The 23,580-nt window shown below is 40.8% G+C and overlaps 1 long non-coding RNA gene across 2 annotated transcripts in view; it reads right to left on the bottom strand.

Annotated features, from left to right (window-relative positions):
• LOC122461604 overlaps positions 1–23,580 on the bottom strand; it is a 621,770-nt gene that overhangs the window by 380,208 nt on the left and 217,982 nt on the right. Inside the window, exon 1 of one of the 2 annotated variants that reach the window (XR_006283609.1) lies at positions 12,450–12,528. The exons of the other annotated variant lie outside the window; for it this stretch is intronic. This is a non-coding gene — a long non-coding RNA (uncharacterized LOC122461604). Of the gene's footprint in view, positions 1–12,449; positions 12,529–23,580 lie in introns of those variants that run through there. 2 annotated transcript variants of the gene reach the window in all.

The raw sequence follows: 23,580 nt of genomic DNA, 5'->3' as shown, positions 1-23,580 counted from the left end.
TTGACAGTGGCCTAAAATAAGCAATGTTTGGCAACACAAACAACGTAGATGAAATTGTTCAGCATGAGGAAGAAATTGAGCAACACAATATTTTGTACCTTCAACAAAACTACACAACTTGGTAATTAATAGAGTTGTGAACTTAATGCAGATTTCCTGGCATGTGAAAGAGAATGTATCATTTTTTATTAAAGTAATTCAAAATTCTCCTCAAATATGAGGCTAACATTAATTAAAGGAAGAACACCTTTATGTGGCTAACATTTTACAACATGTTATGCATACTCTGAAAACATGTAAAAAGCTTCACTAGGTAAAATTGACCTGATGTTTAATACTTGGTGAAAGTAACTCTGCAACAGAAGCAGCCAATTTCCTACACAAGACAAAAAAGAAAATATTTATGCCCCAATTCTGAAAAGAGAAGCATGTGGTCTCACTACACCTGTGTGGGACCCTCTAGTTAGTTTAGACTTTTGCTTTTACCTTATTAAAATATTTCACATTTTTATTTTACTCTATGAAGCCATATTATAACCAGTTTAAGAAAAATAATTATAACATCAAAATTCTTCAGTTTTTACATTAGTCAAATATATTTTATTTAGCAAAAAAACCCAAAATTATTATTACAGCTGCTAGAGATTTGGATAGCACTGTCAGGAAAATTGGGATAGCTAAGAGTAGTATTCAAGTGAAGAGAAAAAAAAATCAACTGAGAAAGATGGTCAAAACTTGGAGACTTTGAAAGAAGAATGTGGAAAGGTGCCAAAAAATTTATTCCACAGAGTCTGAATTTAGTGGGTGAACACTACACAAAAACTATTGTATTCCAAGCAAGAGGCCACGTTCATAGTGAAAATAAGAGGAAAGCTGTTGGAATGGAGTAATTTTGAATGTCGGAGGAAGGAGATAGCAATGATTATTGAGCTAGGAGGGAATTAATGAATGCTGAAGTAAAGATACACAGACTTGAAGCCTTTAGATTCTCCCTGTCCTATAGAAAAATGGGCCTTTTCTTCAGAGGTTTCAATGGAATTCATCCTTCAGGATAAAAAAATCCCTTATAGGACAGAGAATTTTAAAGTGTCATGATATCATTCTCAGACTCAAGAATCATATCAATTAAAAACAGATTGTTATGATGACCAATTAGGTCATCTAGTCTAACTTCTGTAACTGCATGTTCATAGTGTTCTGGCACTACATCTCAAGAGCTTTGTTCGGACTAAATTTTAAAGTTACTCCAATCAAAAATATCAAGAAGAAATAGATATTACATGAGAGAGCTGGGGGTATAAAGGAAAGTTTAAATGGTGGCACAGATTAATTTAGTATAAACACTATTTAGTACTTATACTGTAAAGTTCTTTATGCCTCTAAAGGACTGTACAAACATGAATTAATCTACAGACCCTGGAAAGCAAGTATAACCACTTTAGTTTTACAGAAAATGAGGGTAAAAGGCCAGCAAGAATAATCCTAGACCTTTATAAATATTTCTTAGGTTTAATTGCAGCTATTCTAAATGAAACACTATGATAAACTGAATGGTACTATACTCTTCTTTCAGGCTTTCAGAAATTTATTTGCTTACAGAAAGTTAGAGGATTATATCAGTAACGATGACAAAGAACAAGTAAGCTGAAGAAAGACTGACAGATGGAGGATGCTATAGCACCTTTTGTGTCAGTCAAAACAACAGATCTGGAGCTATAGAAAATGAAGGGAGTTAAATGGAGGAAGTATTTTTACTCCAGGTTCTATACCTTCCTACCAGCTGAGTAATATATTCTCAACACCTATTACCATTGTATCTAAAGGCTGGTCTATGCTCCACATCAGAGCCATAATAGGGAAAATAAATCACTAAGGTAATCTGAAGTATATATTTTCAAATTTTTGTCTCATGCTGTTTGGCATCACATGTACAGAAACTTCAAGGTTTTAAATTCCATACTATTCAATAATTTGAAAGGATGTTCACAGTACAGAAAGGATATTACATTTGCATTTAAAAGTTATAACTATTAAAAAATTACAATTGTCAAACAAAACTAGCTGTTTATTTCAGGAAGTACAGAATGTTTTTTTACCTAGAATTCTTATTCTCAGAAATGTTTTCATTACAAAAGATGCATGGTTTTAGGTACCTATGTTAAGTGCAGGACTTGTTGGCCACAGTGGTTATATATCACCATTTCCACACCAATAGATAATATATTCCACCCTTGTTGAGGGGATGTAGGTTCTAGCCCTTATGACACGAACCATCAATTAATTTTTCAACCGATGTTTGTATATATTCACAATTTTGTGGAGTAGATAGGTGTGACATATAGCTTTATTGTAATGAAACAGCTAATAATTAGAATTATAAGTGAGATATTTTCTTTTCTCCAAATATTATATATACACTATAGCACAGTTCTGCTCTTAGTGAAAAAAAAGCTGTTGGACTTCAGAGAAGACTAATTATAGCATTGATCCTCTAATGGGAAACTACTGAATGCAGAAAGGTTTACTGTTCCAATAACACCACAGACATAAAGCATCTTAACCAACTAGTTATTTCTAGAAACATCCCATAACCCTTAAGGCATGGAGGAGGACAAGAGAGTTTGTCAACTGAAGACATTTACTGTAACATAAAAGGACAAACTCGAACTCATGATAAAAAGTGAGTCTAGATGGTAATGTATTGTGAAAGCAAGTCAGCCAGAGACCAAGCAATCTGACCTAGAGTGGCTTCATAATAATAGAATTGGTAAGGAAGAACAGACAAAGTAGTCCAAGAGGGAGAGAAATTCACTTCCAACTTTTTAGAGTAACATAACCCTCCTTTAAGAAAAATACGAACAAGGGAGAATCAGAAAATGTTTCTTCAAATTTACTGAATGATGCAAGTTCCAAATAAGAGTGCCCTTGACTCTTAACTTTTGGTTTCCTTTTACCACAATGCAGCAATAGTCAATACTGTCAAAGTGTCTCCTATATTTTATTGTAGAAATCATAAAATGCACCCTTTTACCGAACAATATTATGTTGATACTATCAACAAAGTGATACAGGGTGGTGCTCCAAATTCAGTTATTAACATGGCAAACAGTAATCCTATGCTGTTGGATTATTTGCCACAGCAAGCCTTGCTTTTTTAAAAGTCAGTTGTTTTGTGAAACATAGTGGTTCACAAATACATTTGTTAGTCTCTAAGGTGCCACAAGTACTCCTTTTCTTTCTGTGTTACTGGAAATCAGAATTCTCTGCAAGAAGCAAGCAATCATAAAATGGATTAAAAATATAAGACTGGCTGGAGCAGCTCCCAGAAGAATCCCTTCAGTTGTCTGAAGTTGTCTGAGTGTGCAGATACCCACTGTGTTTCCCTTGTAGTTGACTGATTTCTCACTAACAATTTTCTATCCAAATAGCAAAAATAAGTATATAATTTCTAATTCATCATTAGATTTTAACAATTCTGTCATCATAAGGGTAACAGTGACATGGCAAACGATAATACATACCAAATCCATTAATACAAGCCTGAACATGAGTTCTAGATACACTTTTATACAAGCCTCTTATTACTTTAAATTTGCACATTTAGGTCACCATGGATTACACAGTTATTAATCTCCCTCCAACTCAAACTCTCTCATTCCCAAACATAAGGGAGCATTCGCTTATTTAATGTGAACATAAAAATGAACTTCTCCCTGCAAGTCATTCAAACCTATCTACATATGCAACTATGTGTGAGCTATGTGGGACTGACAGCTAATTCTGTTAGCAGAGGGTAGGGAAAGAACTTCTTTGCACACACAAACATAGTTTACAATGGTTCCCTTAAAAATCTACCCAGCTGAACTGGTGACGGAGTTGAGAAGGGAACACTCTTCTCGGAAACTATTCTTGTCCCAAACCAAAGTTGGGACTCTATAAGGGCTTTCCTAGCCATTGCTCATTTTTAAGCCATCCTTCCTCTACAGCAAACAGGGCCAATGGATTTAACTATGTTCAGCAGTTTCTACAGGGATTACGATGCACACATCAGGCCAGATGCCTCTAACAGCGTTCATGGAATCAGGGCATGCTTCCTCTCGCTGGATTTGAAGGATTTAGTTGTTCTAGATCACAAAGCGATTCTGACATCACATTGGGAATCCCTGGGCTGCTTCAGTTGAGGGTTCATCTCTCTAAAAAGTCTCTTTACAAATCAATTGCCTCTTCCCCAAATCAGTTTAAAATTTAATAAAAGTATTGCAAATCTTGAGATCTAAAGCCCAAGCCTTTTTGTGAATATTGTCTTTGAACACAGATATGGGAAATAGTCAACACAAAGGAATTGAGGAGATCTATCTGACATTCCTTGTCTCCCCCCACTCCCCCTCACATTTTTGAAAGATGCTTCTACTGGCTGGCCTCCTCTGTGTTATGTTCTCTCTCCGCACCAGTCTCAGTTCTGCGTAGGGCACTCAGTATCCTGACAAGGCATTTAGCAGTAGTCATTTTTATATACAGCAGTAGTTCCCAAACTTGTTCCGCCACTTGTGCGGGGAAAGCCTCTGGCGGGCCGCGCCTGTTTGTTTACCTGTCGTGTCTGCAGGTTCGGCCGATCATGGCTCCCACTGGCCGCGGTTCTCTGCTCCAGGCCAATGGGAGCTGCTGGAAGCAGTGTGGGCCGAGGGACATACTGGCTGTCGCTTCCAGCAGCTCCCATTGGCCTGGAGCAGCGAACCGCGGCCACTGGGAGCTGCGATCGGCCAAACCTGCGGACGCGGCAGGTAAACAAACTGGCGCGGTTCGCCAGGGGCTTTCCCTGCACAAGCGGCAGAACAAGTTTGGGAACCACTGATATAGAGGGAACTTCCTCCTGACCAAGAAAGAGAGAGAGAGTAAGGGTTTGTTGTAGGAGATACCAGTGCAGGCATTTCCTCTTAGTACAGGATGCACAGAGACAGGACCAAAGGGAGGTTGACATTGGAGCTAAACAGAGGACTACCATTCCATTCATGATTGGCAACTATTTAAAGTCAGTTTTGTTTCACATTGGAATGAAACCAGAACGTTTTGAACATTTTTGTGAAACCAAAGCTGTGTCATAATATTCATTCTTGCATCAAAACCTGAAGGCATAAATTTGGTGGTACTGGCCTGCAATGTGGGAGACCAAGAGTGGGCTGGGACGAAAAACTTTGCTCTGAATCAGGCAGAGCAGCGAGATGATCCTGGGCCTCCTAAGTCAGTGCCCTAAGTGAGAGTGTCATTGGGTCTCTCTACCCTTCCCTAACCTTCCAGATGAAAACTTTGTTGACACTGATGTGTCTCCAGCTTTGAAGAAACAGCATATTTACACAAAACTTCATTTTGCCAAGCCTCCACTTCCATCTCGAGGTCATATACCAAGTGTAGCAGGTGCTTTTTCTCCTCCTTAGCAAACTGCTCCCTCCGGCACTTAGGATTCTCCATTTCAGTTTCCGTTGACTCCAGCCATTTGGTTAGCTCGTCAACACTTTGGAGGGAACTCATAGAACTGGCCTACTCTACCTTGTTCCTTTGGGGTGCCTCTGTCTGAGCCCCTATGCTAACCTATTCACTGAGAGATCCAGCCTGGATTCCCAACATAACTGGCTGACCTTGAAAAATCTGTCTAGGTCCCAACTGTATCTGCTGTTCCTGGGATTCTGTCTGGGTCCCCAAGCTATCCTTCCGTACTTGGGGATCTTTCTGGACACCTTTGTTATTCCAGCCTCTCTGCCTCCTTACCTAGTTGGTCCTGGACCCTCCCAGTCCTAGGCTGCCATCTTAGTCTCTCCTCCATGAGGGCTGAGAAACCCACCCAGTCTCTTTTTTGACTATCTCATTCTTGCCTCAACTTGGAATATCCTTCTTTTTCCTTGGTGCCCCTCCTTTCTCTGAGAGAGCAATCTCTCTTTAAATGCCCTGCCATCTGGCAGGCAAAACATAACATTTCTTCCCTTGCTTTGGCCATGAGCTGAATGTCTCTTGGGGACTTTCAATAGCCCTACTGTCCTGCTGCCCAGAGTCACCCTTGCCTGGTTCCCCTGTCAGCTGTGGAGCACCTATCCCAAACTCATAGGGATTTGTGCCCAGAATCCCCTTTTCATCTGGCCTATCCTTCGGGGCCTTGCCTTTCCCCTTGCAGCAAGCCCAGCTCTTTAAAAGGCAAAATCTTTTTATGTGGCTCATCTCTCCACAATAAAAGTAGTTAATCCTTGCCCTTCCTCCCTAGTTCCTGCCAGGCCAAGCCCTTCTTAAATGCCCCAACTGTCCACACCCATAGCATCTCTGTGGCTGGGCTTCAGGCCTCTCACCTGCTAAACCCACTATGTTACCAGGTTTGATGTGGCTCAAGCATCTTTCTATCTGCTCCTGCTTCTTGGAGTGGATTTCAGTGAGGCCTACAAATTAGTAAAGGCATTACATTCCTAACAATCAATGGAAAGACCAGGGATTTTGCTAATGTCATCGTTCTGAGTTATATTGTATCTAAATTTAAGTGGGTAATGGAGGCAAGACAGAAAGGATGTGCACAACCTAACCATGGCCATGGTCACTGCTACTACGACAATCGTGCAATAACAGTCCACTGTATACCCACACACCGGGTTGGGGTCAAGTAATCCACTGCTGCATCCACAAGATATGCATTCATGTGATGCTAAAATCCCCTGGCACAGCAGAGAGTCAGCATTCACACTGCAATTGTGGCCTCTACAATACAACACACAGAAAACTCCATGCTTCCAAACGAGTTTACATCTAGTGATGCCAAACTTTCTTGTTTACTAACTTTTGTTTTAAAACACCACGTGATCGATCTATATCAGGAAACACACTTCAATGACATGAAATTCATTTAGTTAGGCCACATAAGAGACTTCCTTGGTATTGTAATCAATATATCAGAATATTGGAAGTAGTTAATATACCTTAGAGGAAAAATATGATGCTAACAAGATTTTCCTAATTAGTCCCCTCCCCCCAATTTAAAAACATCTGGCTGTTTGCATATTGGATTGCTATATGTTGAGGTTACAGACATGCCAAAGTTTGTAAGTACAGATGAATAATGGTTATTTGAAAAACTTCAGGGCAGACTGACTGAAGATTTCTTGATGCAACTGGCTTAAAAGGGGCAATGATGATTATTGTTGATTCTGTACTTCTACAGCCATAATTCTCAGTAGCAGTAAGCAATGAAAAATAGTCAGTTTTTGATTAGTGAGAGGCCAAAACTGAACTACTCAACCACAGGCAGTACACTAGGATAGCCTACAACTATCCTGCTTAGTGCACCTTCCTTAATGGATATGTTCAACTGCCATACACATTTGTGTTGGGGAATGTGATATACCAGAATGTGTGTCTTCCAGGAATCACTCCACAGCATGAGCAGTTTTGTATGTATGCTTCCAGGAGTGATCACATCCTACATTGCACTAAAAATTCAGCTGAGTAGACATAAAATCCAAGTCTGGGAATGGTTCCAAACAATCCCCCTGCCCAAGTCTCAGAAAGTCCTTGGGACAGTATTTTTGGAGTCATCAAGTTTCTATTTATATAGAAATCTTACAAAAAATAAAACTAATTTTTAAGTGTCAATATTTGTATTGATTTTCTAAAATGCTACATAGAAAGGTAAAAAGATTGTGATGCCTTTTTCAGCATGATTATGTTTATCATTTGGTCTCAAACATTTAGCAGTGGGCAAAAATGAATCTTACTGTACATGTCGAGTCACTGTTATATTTTTTATATAGTTAATATTTTCTGATGGACTGACATAAGTTTTAAGGATTCTCTCTTCCAACAATTTAAAATGCTTAACAAAACAAAAATTCATGGTAATTATTATTCTGCAGGGCTCAAGTTTAACATACCTGTACAGTGTCCAGTTATTACTAATAATATTCAAGTCTAATGCAGATCACTGGACACTTTCAGTGTCATCAGCATGAATATTAAGGACCAAAACTTCAGCGACTGTAGATTATTATAGTTCTGATTTTACAGCAGCTGAGGATTGGGCCTCGAAAGGATGAACAGGAGTCTCATACTTGTATAGTAAGTTGTAAAACTACTCCAACAGGAACACAAAAGGAAATGTCTCACCTTTAACTGTAAGTCAGCTCAATTTTACATCTTTAGATACTTTATTCATTTCCAAGTTGCGTGCCTCAACTACATGAGAAGATCACCAGTAGTGTACTATTACAACTATTGTGCCTTCCTTCATGAATATGAGAAGTCCACCAGTAGCCCGCTAATGCACATTATAATGGGAGTTTTATTGTAGTACATTTAAAAAATTGCTCATTTATAGATTTTTTTTGTCCAAAATAAACTACGTATCAGTATACCGGGAAAACAATCATTACTTTCTAGAGAAAGGAAGAATTCTAAGAGAATGGATGAGTCATTTGCAACACAAAAAGAGTTGGTATCCAACCAGTGAGAGGCAGAGAAGATAACAGGTGGGTGCTCATCTTTTGGAGTGACAAAAGGATCCTAAAGATTGTGGCTGTCTATAAACAAATCTGGCACCTATTTAACTAAAGTATTTTTTAAAATAGATTTAGTGAAATCAATACCCTGCATTGGCATACTTAAAATAAATGTATTGGCTGCCCAGGATAATAATATCTAGCTCTCAGACAGCAATTTTATTGGAAAATATCTAAGCACAAGAGCTTTACAAAAGAGGTAATCAGGTCACCTCTTAACCTTCTCTTGGATAAGCGAAATACATTGAGCTGTTTTAGTTTCTCACTTCAAGACGGACCCGCAAGTCATTTTTGTAGCTCTTTTCTGAATTTTTTCCAATTTGTCTACATCTAGTAATTGTCCCAGTAATGCCATCTATAGAGGTTATGTGATTATCTTATTTCTACTTGATAGTCGCCTGCTTATAAAATCAGAGACTTCAGAGAGTTCAGCCACCTGACCTCACTAGGATTTTATGTGAAGATGTTTATCCGCTCTGGCCCTTAAGCCCTTTACTGTGTTACTGCTGTCCAAAACACAGTATCCCAGCCTGTAAGTGTGATCTACATTCTTTGTTTCTAAATGATTGACTTTGCATCATATGTATGACTGTCACATGCTAGGCATTTAACAGGGTCCAGCGTGGGGCTACAGGGTTCCCACCATACAACCGCTACAGACCCTCTTCAACCCACTGCTGAATCTTCTCAACCTCCCTCCCACAAGTAAGGGTAGAGGGTACCAAGGGGGACTTCAGTCTGTGAAGACTGCAGATCTCACCTTCCCCTTACTGGCAAAAGGCCACCAGTGAAACTCGAGGTCTTGTTTACCTCTGGGTCCTGGCCTTTTATGGCCTCTATCTGCAATGGTCGCTGGCCACAAATTGCCATGAATTCGACATTCCTATGCTACTTCCCAACACTAAAATTCCTATTCTTCTTCCTTTTAACCTAAACTGTGGCTCCACAATACTGCAAGTCTAAAAACCTCTGGACCCCTGCCAATTTGGCCTAAACGAGGAAACAAATCCTTCCTGATCCTAAAAACAGGTGATCAGTCAGACCCACAGCTTACAATCTTGTTTTAGATTCAGCACCTTGAATGAATGTAAAAAACAATGGGGAGACAGGGTGGGTGCATGGAGTAAGGAAGGACAGACGTTACAGTAATATCACAAGATAATTCATTTACAGAATATGCCTCTCTTTATGGTGCCCTTAAAGTTCTTTGTGTTTTATTAGTGAGTATTACTTACATGTAGCCCACACAAGAGATTTAGGAGAGATTTAAAACCAGTAACAGCAGGGCATTCTATGCTCAGGCAGGAGCATACAGACAGAAATAGAAGAAAGATTTGTTATCAAATCAAAACTAATTAGATGAAGTGGGGAGATTACACGGTGGCTCAAATAAAGCAGGAATGAAACAGCACTTAAAGCACTATTCATCTTCAAAGAGCTGTTCAAATATTAACCATTTAATACTTACAACAGCCCAATGAGATGGGCAAGGAGTTTAATTTTACAGATGTGAGAGTGGCAAGAATAGTAAGCATGCTAATAAATCCTAGGCTACTGGATCGGTTAAAGTCAAAATGGTACAGTGGCAATTTTAATGGTGTCACAGCTCAGAGTCTGATGGAGTGTAAATTCAACTTGAACTAACCCTCTGAAAAGTGATTATTAATCCATCACGTTCACGATATTTTGATTCCTTACAATTAAAGTTCCAGTTTAAGAAACAGGATTTCTTGTGGACATTGGCTTTTATTAGCAAAGGTAAGGGGTAAGCCCCAAGAAAGTCTAAAGCCCAAGAGAAACAGGTCATTAACTGGTGGCAGTTTGTCACAACAACAACTGTTAGCTAATTCCAAAATAAGATTAATTTAGACATTTGACTGGTAAGCCAAAGGCTCAGTTTTTCATTGTCAACCCCTGAGCTATCTCCATTTGCACAGATATATATATATCAATCAAATTTACATCAATAGAATTGAAGTGCAAAATGTTGCCAAATAAACACTAAGGTAGTTGCCAAACCATCATTTTTAATATAGAAGATGAATGATTGATTGTAGATTGTGATGAATTTAACACTATTTAAGTATGTCAAAGAATTAAAATGCAAGACAAATGCAATCTGATAAAGATAACTATCACCAGATAGGTTTAGAGTAGTAGCCGTGTTAGTCTGTATCCACAAAAAGACCAGGAGTACTTGTGGCACCTTAGAGACTAACAAATTTATTTGAGCATAAGCTTTCGTGGGCTACAGCCCACTTCATCGGATGCATAGAAAGGAACATATAGTAAGAAGATAAATATATACATACAGAGAAGGTGGAAGTTGCCATACAAACTGTGAGAGGCTAATTAATTAAGATGAGCTCATCTTAATTAAGAAATCATCTTAATTACTTAGCCTCTCACAGTTTGTATGGCAACTTCCACCTTCTCTGTATGTATATATTTATCTTCTTACTATATGTTCCATTCTATGCATCCAATGAAGTGGGCTGTATTTCACGAAAATTTATGCTCAAATAAATTTGTTAATCTTTAAGGTGCCACAAGTACTCCTGTTCTTATCACCAGATAATTTTTGTTATAAAGTTTTCTTTGTCATGCCTTAGTCTGACACTGCTTAGCACAGATTGGGTTTTAAAAAGCAAGAAAGAAGCTGTGTCCTTCTTTAAAATAGTACTACGAATTTATTTTTATGCCACTGTACAGAAAACTTGCAAAAAAAGTTATGAAAACTATTCTTAGTAGCTGAGCAAAAAATAGATTTGCTCACCCTTCCATCAAGTGTTTGAGAGAAATTAAGATGATTCACTTACTAATCAAAAAAATTACTTGCCCTCAGTAAACAAGCAAGTACAACTTTGCGAGACTAATGTAAAAAGAAAAGAACCGTTATATTGGTATAAGTATTGTAAGTGTAATTCACCCTTTTATTATTTCTGCATTGTGGCAACCAAGTTCCACAATAGAGATTGATTCAAAAGGTTCTTGAATCATTTGAATCACAAACATGATTTTCTTGAATCACATTGAATCTCATTCATAACTTTGTAAGAATTTTTGCATTCTTCACAAAAACTTTATTTTCTAGGGTAATTTCCATACCAAGTATACACTGTATTAATATGGGAAAATCTTTTCTGCCACATTCACACACTTATTTATTATGTGGGCAAAAGGTCTACAATCCAACCTGATGAAATTGAGTCAGACAGAAAAAACAATGAGCTGTGCTCCAGCATACAGAATGCAATTTTACAGAGGGGAAAAATACCCAGAGGAATCAGTGAGAAAAGGCTTATAAGATAAGTGAAGTCCAGCAGTTTTTATTAGGCACTGGCTTCCCCATACCTTTTCCATAAACACACAATAAAATGCTGGGACAGAACATTTAATTAAAATGAATGATTGAAGGTATATCATATGACCTACAGCAGCTAAAAGTGGTCAAAGCAAACACTTGTTTTTTTAAACTTCAAAGGTTATTTGCCTATTGCATTTATAATAGGGGAGGAAATATTTTAATGATGCTCTTTTCCTCACCATGAATCCCACCACCACAAAGAAAGCAGATTTTAAGAACTTCTTCTTTAAAGTCAACCGAGTCTCTTACTTAGAGATGTTGAGGATACCCACCTACTTACAGACGTTCAAGGTATCCAGAAAGCATGGGGTGCAATAAATCAAGAAAGGCATAGTCAGCTACGGGACAAATACCAACAAGTCCAAAAGTCCAATTGACTGATTTAGCCAGGCATTTTAGTGCATGGTCAACCATTTTCTACAGTCAGTGATTTAAACTGAGAACTAAAGGCTTAATTTAGCCTGGTTTCCAAATGAATTTAATCAACAAAGGGCAGCTCCCTGTGCTTATAGCCTCCCCCTGAAATAAACCATTTGCAACTAATGCAGCGTACTTACTTCAAGGAGGTTCTACTTCTCAATGCCAGCCAGCCTCAGCTCCCCCAAGCACTAGGGCTAGTGTACTAGGGAAATGACTTAATCTATCACAGCTGGGCCAGCTTTGGTACACTGACAATCACTGCAGTTATGGCAGGCAGCTGTGGCATTTTCCTTACTCAAAATGAAAGAAAACTAACTCTCTCTCTACCAATTCCTTGGCAAGGTATTCCTACCCTATTACTAATGGGCACTTATACACATCATCTATTCCTACAGTACCTGTATGTCAGTGTCAGCAATAACTCTGGACTACTGGATGTAATCATATTCCTAGAATTACTGAATTCTCAATATACATATGCATATTACTCAGACTCCCAATAGTGTGCTAAGGGTTTCAAAAACAACTATAAGTTCAAACCTAGAAGGCCTTGCTTTGTAAGGCCCTGAACCTGCCATTCTAAAGGTTATATCCATGCAAAGCACCCCTGAAGTCAGTGGTACAGCAATACACCTGGCCACAATGAACTGCGGGGTCAGGGCTTAAAGACTAGATCCCATCAATATTATTAATCATGTTTATTAGGGTAGTGTCTAAAGATCAACCAAAAGTTGGGCCCTCATTGTGCTATGCGCTGTAGAAACACAAAGTAGCAGATAGTTGCTGTCCTGAGGAGCTTACAGTCTAACTAGACAAGACAGACACAAGGTGGGGAAGGGATATAACACACAAGCAGAGTCAACAATGTGATGGTGGCAAACATCATGTTAGTGCTCTGATTTTTTGGGTGGCAGGGGGTTGTTAGAAGGGGATAAATTAAATAGAAAGATAAGGGGACAAAGGGGTGCATGGCAGGGAAGAAGGTAAAAGGGGCAGGTTAGGGTTGCCAGGTGTCCGGTTTTCAATCAGAACGCCTGGTCGAAAAGAGACCCTGGCGGCTCCAGTCAGCACCGCTCACTGCGCCATTAAAAGTCTGGTTGGCCACCTGCAATGGGCAGGCAGGGTGCCTGCGCGGCTCCCAGGACGCGGCAAGCACGTCCCTCTGGCTCCTACGCATAGGGGCAGCCGCAGGGGCTCCATGTCCTGCCCCAAACTTGAGCGTTTTCTCCATACCTCCCATTGGCTGGGAACTGGTTGCCTGTTCGTGCCTCCGCCTAGGAGCTGGAGACACATGTTGTCACTTCCTGGGAGCCACCTGAGGTAAGCGCCACCCACAGCCTGTACTACTCACCCCCTCCTGCACCCCAACCCCTTGCCCCAGCACTGAGCCCCCTCCTGGAGCCCATACCCTGCACCTCCCCTACCCCAAACCCCTGCCTCAGCCCTGAGCCGCTTCCTGCACTCTGAACCCCTCTACCCTGGCCCCACCCCAAAGCCCACACGCCCAGCTGGAGCCCTCCTCCCTCTCATGCCCCAAACCCCTGCTCCAGTCCAGAGCCCACTACTGCACTCTGAACCCCTCATTTCTGGCCTCACTCTGGTGCCCACAACACCAGCCCAGAGCCCACACTCCCTCCCATGGCTCAACCTCCTGCCCCAGCCTGGAACCCTCTCCCACACTCCAAATCCCTCAGCCCCAACCCCCAGCCCTCTCCTGCACCCCAAATCCCTCATATCCTGCCCCCTCCCAGAGTCCGCACCACCAGCCGGACCCCTTACCCCCTCTTGCAACCCAACCTCCTGCCCCAGCCTGGTTAAAATGAGTGAGAGAGAGGGGGGAGAGCAAGTGATGGGGGGGGGGCCTTGGAGAAGGGGCAGGGGCCTTGGAGAAGGGGCAGGGAAGGGGGTGGGGCTAGGGTGTTCAGTTTTCTGCAAATAGAAAGTTGGCAACCCTAGGGCAGGTGTGTAGTAAAGTTGAGGCAATGAGACAGAGGGATGGGGAGGGAGACAGTTGGAACAAACAGCCAATTGGCACAGGGCAGATTAAGTCCAGTCAAAAACGCTGGAAGTTCTCTGAACGTCTGAAAGTCCCTGTTTTGGCTGTATCTGCAGCCACCAGGCTGAACCCTATGGCTGGCTAGGTTCCAGCTTGCAGCTTTTCCCCAAGGCCATAGGGCAGGAGGGAAAGCTCCACCTGGGTCCTAGTGCCCCCAGAGTATGGCAGGTCCCCTCTGCACAGTTCTAGATCTGAGGCATGTTAGAGGGAGGGATAGCCCTGGCTGGGCCCAGTTTAACCTCTTGCCTCCAGTGCAGTGGCCTCTGCTATGTCTGCTTCTGCAGCTGCTCCTATTGTCATGTACACCTTGCACACGGTAGCTACTAGCAGGTCAGGCCCCTGGGCCAGATATGGATGGACTACAGAGCTTCAGTCATAGAGACAGACACTAGAGACGTGTCTTCCATGAGATCCTTTAATACATAGCCACGCATATTTGTCGTATGCTCAAATAAGCTATGTTAAACACAGCACCATCTAGTGGCGAAACACTATGGCCTCCCATTACACCTACTAGTTGAAGTCCTCATGCATTCAGGCACAGCCTCATTTCTGATCAGGGTCTAATTTTAGACATGACCCATGAGCCTGTTTAATAAGCAATGTGGCAGAAGGCAGGATGAAGATTACAGCAATTTTAAGGCCCCAATTCTGTAATTGGTAGCCCGCAGTGGAATGCTGCACCACTGAGGAATCTCATTGAAATCAATGCAGTGATCCAACTATATGCATGATGTTTCAGGATTGGTACACCTTAGATTATCCAGTCATCAAGAGGCCCCTGCTCCTGCATACACTTTTCATAGACCTTAATGGGACTGATTACATACATAAGTAAAATTAAAAACACAAATAAGTGTTTGCAGTACCATGGCTAAAATATATGCACATCTGTCTGGATCCACTGAACTCAGTTTTTATAAAACTTCGTTCTAGTTATACCTTTGCTATCCTAAATTCCCATGCCTCCTTAGTATTTACACTTAAACTTAGGTCTCTTAATTATCCCCCTTAGGCATCCCTTGCCCCAGCAATGGATATCCATCTTATTTGAATATTTCCTTGTAAATCAATACTTACAACCCAAATCATTTTGTTATTCCTCTCTGAATTCCCTAATGATGTGTCAAGATCTTTCTGGTAATGTAATAACTAGAAATTAATGCAATATTCCACATGCAGTTATACACTTTGGATGAAATCTTGGCCCAATCAAAGGCAGTGACAATTTTGCTATTGACTTCAGTGGGACCAAGATTTCACCCAGGGCTTATTGCCTCTCTACTCTGATTTGATGTCTCCAGGGTATGCAGCCCAAAACTTGATTTTTTAAAAAAAACCTCTTCTTTCAAGCTACATTCTCATGTTTAATTTGCTGGCTAGATCCCTAGATATCTTTCAGCATTCCAGATTTCTCCCTTTTTCTGTGAATCTGGGTTTTTGGGGATTATTTTTCTTCAGATGCTTGTATCTGTCCATGCTTCTAAACTTTCTAGAACTCTTTGTATTATTTCCCAATCCATATGGTGTTTGCAATTTGGTATCAACTGTAAATTTAATTTCTGGGCTGTTTACTACCTTTTAAAAGATAATTAATGAAGCCATTAAATGAGAACAGATCCTTTGATGTCACTAGACACTTCTTCTCCCAACTCAGTATCTTGCATTTTATCAGAGGGTTCATCAGTTCTCAGTTTAAGTGACCACACCCATATCCAAGTTCATTTTAATTCTGAGAATAATATTTTGTGAAACAATACCAACAACATTACTAAAATCCAAATATCCTGAACCTGATAATCTATTCCATTTTGACACAGAAATGATGGTGGTGGGAGGGGCAAAGGTTTGCACCTTTGCACCTCCTTATAATCTGGGTTTGCCCCACCTTGTGTAAACTAGAGTAGCCTCAAGGCTATTTGGTAGCTGATAACAGTCAGAACATAATTGTGATGTAGCCATGCCCACTTGCCTTAAGCCACCTTCTCAGTTTAACACCAGGATTGGGAGCATTGTTGGCATAGAGCTTTTCAACAAGCTCTGACTGTAGATTTATTTTGTCATCCAAAATTCTTCACTAATGAAAACTTGACTAGATATTTAGGGTTTGAGACAGCGCTGTCCAAAGTCCCTTTTTGTTCCACCTCCACACAGGCTGACCCTCATCCCCAATTTGGAGAGACTCTCCTACCCTTCTCTACCCATGCGAGAGGTGAAGTGGAATTAGTCAGATACAAGGAACATAATAATCCAGGTCTTCTAATTTATCCAGCCTCTTCAGTTCATGTAAGAGAAAGAAGGAACTCTAATTCTGGCTATATGTTTCTATCATGGGTTTCATTCTCATTGCTGTTGGCTGATCACAGAACTGACTTAATGACTTTTGTCAAACAGTGATATTGAACACAATTGCTTCAAAGAAATTATCAGCAGCCTAATGCCGATTAATTGGTCTTTTGTTGAGGTTACAAGCATTGCAGAGCCAGAGTGACCTGGTGACAATTTTGTAAGTTTAAAACATAGCTTGCTCTATATATTACATGTGAATCAATAGCCGAGAAGTGCAGAGGAGGCTTCCCTGGCATACCAGACATACAGGACACAAATCAAGGACATGTGTGAAAAGCTATGACAAAGTTTCATTAGAAGCCTGTGCAGTAGAGAAATTAAATCTATATCTTATATACTCAGACAATACAAGCAGTTCAAAGTAAATACCAGGCAGAAAGCAAAGATAGATAAAATTCCAAAGATTTTGGACATGCATCTAAATGTGAAAACTTGAGTAGCTAAAGTTTCTGCATACCTAAAGCATCTCAAAATGTGGGTATCTAATTGGAAACTTCAACTATAAATTGGACTGCTCTTCTATCACTAGTATTCCCTCTCCCTTACAGTCCTGATCTTCCCTGACATCTCTTACTCATAGACTTCAGACTGTCAGGCCAGAAGCAACCATCATGATCATCTAGTCCAGGGATGGGCAAACTATGGCCTGTGGGCTGCATCTAGTCCGTCGGACCTTTTAATCCAGCCCTTGAGCTCCCACCGGAGCTAGTCTCACCTCCTGCACATTGCAGGCCACAGAACCTCACCCAACCAATCCTGAAATAGACTCATAACTGTCAGCTGAGTTACTGAAGCTCTCAAATCATCATAGACAGTAAGACCAGAAGGGACCACTAGATCATCTAATCTGACTTCCTGTCTATCACAGCCACCAAAACACCCACCACCCGCACACTGAACTCAACAACCAAAATTAGATCAAAGCATTATGGCCCATGGCAGACTAGACTATTATGTGCAACAGGGAGAGAATAGGAGGGATCGAGGTGCACTAGTGCCTGAAGCCCCTCCCATGGCAGGATAACGATTAGGTAAGATATGCCCAGATAATTTTGACAAGTGTTCCACAACCACACACTGAAGAGGAAGGTGAAACCCCAAAATATCAGACCTAGAGGAAAATTCCTTCCTGACCTTACATATTGTGATCAGTTTGACCCTGTGAGCGAAAACCAGCCAGACAAGCAGCTGAGAAAGAGAGAATGCTTAGTGCCACCTCAGAGCACTAGCCCACTCTGTCCAGTATCCCAAAGTGTTCCACCTCCAGTAGGCTGTACAGTGAGACCTGTTGTATTCAGAAAATGAGTTTCATTCCAGCAACAGGGGCACTACTTACTCTCTTCAGATGTAGATAGCCACTAACTTGAGACACCTTATGATAAAATTTCTCTGCAAGAAACCCTGCAGTTCTGTCACAGCACATACAAAGTTACCAATTTTGACACCATACCGATAAAGGATTTTTTCCCATAACATCATTATTATTTCCCCCCCTTAAAGGCCCAAGTTGGCTGAAAATGATTGAAATTCATATGGAGGTATATTAAAGGCAAGTGAGTAGAATGATGAAGTCAAAAGTCATACACAAGAAAAATATTGCAATAGTCAATTTTGTTGAAAATTCTTTAATTTTTTAAAGCATTTATGGACAATAAAATGTGCTAAAGAACTAAAAATTCTTGCCCTCTTGGGGTGTTTTATGTATTAATATTTTCTACAACCATAAGTCTAACAGATAATATGCAACAAATTAGAATCATAGGACATGAAGGGACCTTGAGAGATCCTCTAGTCCAGTCCCTTGCACTCAGGGCAGGACTACGTATTATCTAGACCATCCCTGACATTTGTGTTGGTCTAACCTGCTCTTAAAATCTCTAATGATGGAGATTCCACAACCTCCCTCGCCAATTTGTTCCAGTGCTTAACTACTCTGACAGTTAGGAAGTTTTTCCTAATATCCAACCTAAACTGCCCTTGCTGCAATTTAAGCCCATTGCTTCTTGTCCTATCCTAAGAGTTTAAAGAGAACAATTTTTCTCCCTCCTCCTTGTAACAATCTTTTATATACAGTAAAAGCTTTTTTATCTAGCATGTTGGGGCAATGTGGGGTGCCGGAAAGTGAAAAATTCCCATTAACTAAGAAGGAGGGAGTTTGGCTGTGGGAGGGGGCTCAGGGTGCTGGATCTGGGGGCGGGAGGGGAGTTTGGGTACAGGAAGGGGCTTGGGTCAGGAGGTTGTGGCATGGGAGGGGTTTTGGGGTGCTGGATCCAGGGAGGTGCTCACCTTGGGCGGCTCCCCGTAAGTGGCGGCCTGTCCCTGCTGCTTCTAGATGGAGGTATGGCAGACGGCTCTGCACACTGCCCCCATGCCACCATGGCCAATGGGAGCTGCGGGGGCAGTGCCTGTGGGTGGAGGCAGCACGCAGAGCCGCCTGCCATGCTTCCACTAAACTCCCTCCCAGAGCCTGGGCCCCACACGACCTCTCACATTCCAAACCCCTTGTGGCTGTTCCTCCTCCTAGGAGCAGCAGGGACATGTTGCCACTTCCAGGCAGCCACACAGAGCCAGGTAGGGATCCTACCAGCCCGGCGCCAACCCGACTATAAACTGGACTTTCTATGAATATTAGAAATGCCAGTTAATAGACCTTTCAGGTTGGTACAGGACTGGATAACATAGCATTTACTGTACTTGGAAACTGTTATGTCCCCTCTCAGTCTTTTCTCCAGACTAAACAAAACCAATTTTTTCAATCTTCCTGCGTAGGTCATGTTTTCTAGACCTTTAATCAGTTTTGTTGCTCTTCTCTGGACTTTCTGCAATTTTTCCACATCTTTCCTGAAATGTGGTGCCTAGAACTGGACCCAATACTCCAACTGAGGCCTAATCAGCGTGGAGAAAGCAGAAGAATTATTTCTTGTGTCTTGCTTACAACATTCCTGCTAATACATCCCAGAATAACGTTTGCTTTTTTTGCAACAGCGTTACACTGTTGGCTCATATTTAGCTTGTAATCCACCATGATCCCCAGATCCCTTTCTGTAGTACTCCTTCCTAGGCAGTCGTTTCCCAGTTTATATATGTGCAACAGATTGTTCCTTCCTAAGTGTTTATCTTTTGGTAGTAAGTATAGGTCAAGGTATTACCTTATCCCCATAATTTGTTTTTATTGGCAATAGTAGTCTTTCACTGTAAGACTGGATTATCTTACCATTTACCCTCAAGAGAAACGTTTGTACAACAGTCTAACTACGTGACATGAAAAATTGAATAAATCTGAAACATTTTTCTGTGTAAATATTATTTTCCTTGACAATCAGCATAGTTTCCTCAGCAACAGCACTAAAAAAGTAAAACACAAACCTTTTAACTGGAATCCCCTTGTATATGACATTTATTTCTCAAATATTTATAAGTAACAGCTTATTTGGATTGTTATGAATTGACATAATTATTGATATAAATCAAAATTTTATTTCCTTGTTCAAATCCACTCTTCGTTACAAATTATGTATACTGCTATTGGCACTGTGGTACTTCTTCTGCAAATAAAATACATTTTTATTTCCCAGTCTGACACGTCGTCAGTGTGAATGACAGGTTCAGTAGCTCGTCACTATTCTTGCACTTCTGATACTTACACAAGTCTGTGCAAGAAAGCTGAGCAGCAAGAGAGGAACACATTTCCCAATGCACTGCCTGCAACATACTGTCTGGTACTACACTTCCTGGCATCCAGCTGATGGCAAGTTCCTTGTTTTCTAAATGCTATTCATGGCCAACAGGGGAAGGAGCATGCATCCACTTGATAAGAGAGAGCGCCTCATAATAGCAGCCTGATAATTTGCCTGCTTACTGCATTGGTATAGAGCATCACATGTTAGCAGCAGGCTCTGTTCAGGCAGTGAAAATGATGCTAGGCAGAACATCTTATATCGGGCATCCTTGACATCCTGCGGTGAAGGTTGGCCATACAGATAAACACAAATTTCTCAAGCACAAGGAATGTTGAGTCTTGAAGTGTGAAATCTTTTCCAAGGTCTGTGAGAGCATCAAGCATCTTCACACTCAGAGGCCACAGCAAATGCCTCTTTCCCTCCCCATAGAACGCACACGTGAATGTGTGGAGTCCCATAAGGCGGGTAAAGGACCTTTGGATCTAGAGTTGAAGGGACTTTCTCCAAATCAATAATGCGGCTTTGATTTCCAGCACAAGTGATGAAATGCAAATTAACTAGCAGTTGTGACTTAAGACTGATGCCTATGACTACAACATCAGTATCTGGTCTCCTAACGATCACATTCTGGTAGTCCTTGGCAGCATGTTTCATGTGAAGAAACATACATGTGTCACATTTTTCATGGTCACCATTTACTTCATGAACAGCTGTGGCTGTCACTGAACCCTGCTGCACAGCCAGGCAGTGACAAGCCTACAGCTTGGAAATATGCATCTCTTCACACTGTGTACAAGAATATCTGAAGTGCTTTCTTATTGTTGTCATCAGAAAAAAAAACAACGTCTTCTACTAACTGGGGGTTTTCTAGTCCTTTCTGTGGCTATGTATAGTTTGGGAGCAACTAGATGCTCAGTGTGACCATTTCACATTTTTGATGCTCATATTAGAGTACCAATCTATGACAAAATCCAAATGAGTACACTTGTACTTTTCTGCTAGCTTGATCATGTACAGTAAAATGATGTCTGCAAGCTCACCAGATGTTGAAGGAACATCATGTAGTGTTTGGATGACAGACATTCCAACAAAAATTATTGCACCATTTGCTGGAACATGGTCAATACAGCAGTCTTCACCTCTGGATTGAAACAGATCAAGCAGAGCTGATTTGTTGGTTTTTGACAGAGTACGAGCAAAAGGGCAGGAAACTGCTCCCAAAGAATACAACAAAATTTCCCAGAGATCAATTTTCCTACTTTGACTGAATACAATAAGTCTTGCAAAGTGTTTCTTGTCATTGTGAAGCATCACATCTTTGTTTTTCCATCAGATTTGTTGTGTTAAAGCACATATTGCTTGGTCAATGACCAAGACTTCATGCTTAATTTCAAGCTGTTCAGCTATAGAAATACTTCTTTTCAGAGTAGTGTGGACAGTAGACATCTCTGTTGGTGATGCCTCGATGAGTGGAAGGTAATGGATAGCTGAATTCTTGAGAATGCACTGCCCCCCTGTTGCAGTGTGGGCAAAGGAAGGCAGTGACTTTCTTCAGTGAATGCCCAAGATGCTGAGTGGATGGAGGGCAATGACACTGCTTAGCAGCCCCTGAAGACAATGGACGGGAGAGCTGCCCATACACCAGCAGTGGTGTAAGGACACTAGTCGTCACACAGAAGGGGACAGTGCTAGTAATGTAGAGCTGAAAGGGGACTCCATGGAGACAGACTGTCTGAAGTGATGGATCTCCCACAGATTCAGTTTAGGTAAGCCTCTAAACTCTGAAATTTTTGGAGTTTCCCCCATCAATAAATTGATATGGCGTTTGATTGAATGAGGGCTGGTTAATAATGTGATTTTACACGGAGTTTTAGCAATACAAAAGCTGGCTTAGGCTGTGCTTTTACATGTAATATTACTGAGGCTTGTTCATAGTGTGCTTTTACATAGTTTGGGTATTGTGCTGATGGTTTAAAACATTCTTTCACACACATAGTTTGACTATAATGCTTGATGTTTGCAACCGTTTTTTGAAAATTATTACTTTCCCTGTAGGATAGTGTATAGGAATAAGAATCCATAATGCTTTGGGTAATCTGGTGGGAACACTGATGGGATCTTGATAGGAAAAGCTGTGGTTAATCTACTGCCACACTATAAAAAAGAACAACCATCACAGCCTCATACGTCTTTCTTTTACTCCTGGTTTAAAGCTGCATGCCTGCATGAGTGTAGAGTCTAACAGAGATTCCTAGGTTACTTCTAGCAGTGAAATCAGATGGCATAAGTCCCTGGCTTTTTCTGTCCTGCCTGCCCTGGTGTGCATGTCTATGTGTCCCTGTACTACTCAATATACATAGGGGACATTGAGTCAGGCGATTAAGAAGAAACATTCCAGTTTATGAAATTCATCAATGGCTGGCTCAGGTCATGGCATCAAACCATACAAAACTCTCACTCTGAGGCATGTATGTTATGACCAATATCAGAACCTCAGCTACCGCTATCCCTGGAGCTTTGAGCTATATGCTTTTCCACATATTTCATTATTATTAATTATTGATTTATATAGCAACTTTCAAAAGTCTCAGAAGTGCATTATTGATTGAAAAACTGTACAAATCCAGGGATCATTTCATTTCACCCGTCACTGAAATGCAACCATCTCAGGGGCATACTCTTTGAAGATTAGAAACGTTGTTCATTGTGTTTTAAGTGACAGAGGACAAAAGCTACTCTCTGAAATATTAACATGAGAACTATCAGAGAATGAAAGATTGACCTTAGGCATAACTCCTTATTCTGTCAAGGCCCTGAGATGTCATTTAATGGAAATCTATACTGATGAGTGCCAAGCCTAGCTGTGTCAAGAGGTATGCCTGGTCCCTCACACACTCTTTATCACCAGTGAATAAATGAAAAATTCCAGATATGTTGCACATGGAAATTCAAACCATCCATGGATGTTTGAATCCCTCTGCTCAAATTATCTGCTGCCAAAAGGTTGGATAGTTCATACTTCAGTCAAAAACTTATTACAAACGTATTGATTAATTAGTTGTTGGATGACAACAGTGCATGTGGTGCTATGCAGAAGAATGCATTTCTTACAATCTTACTGAGAAACATACAATAGGAAGGTTATTTACCTCACAGTAACTGGAGCTCTTCAAGATGCTTTTC

The sequence above is a fragment of the Chelonia mydas genome, chromosome 9 (genome assembly GCF_015237465.2).
Source record: "Chelonia mydas isolate rCheMyd1 chromosome 9, rCheMyd1.pri.v2, whole genome shotgun sequence".
In the NCBI taxonomy this organism is placed as follows: Eukaryota; Metazoa; Chordata; order Testudines; family Cheloniidae; genus Chelonia; species Chelonia mydas.
The sequence above is the reverse complement of the archived record's forward strand: the minus strand, read 5'-3'. Positions and strand labels throughout refer to the sequence as shown.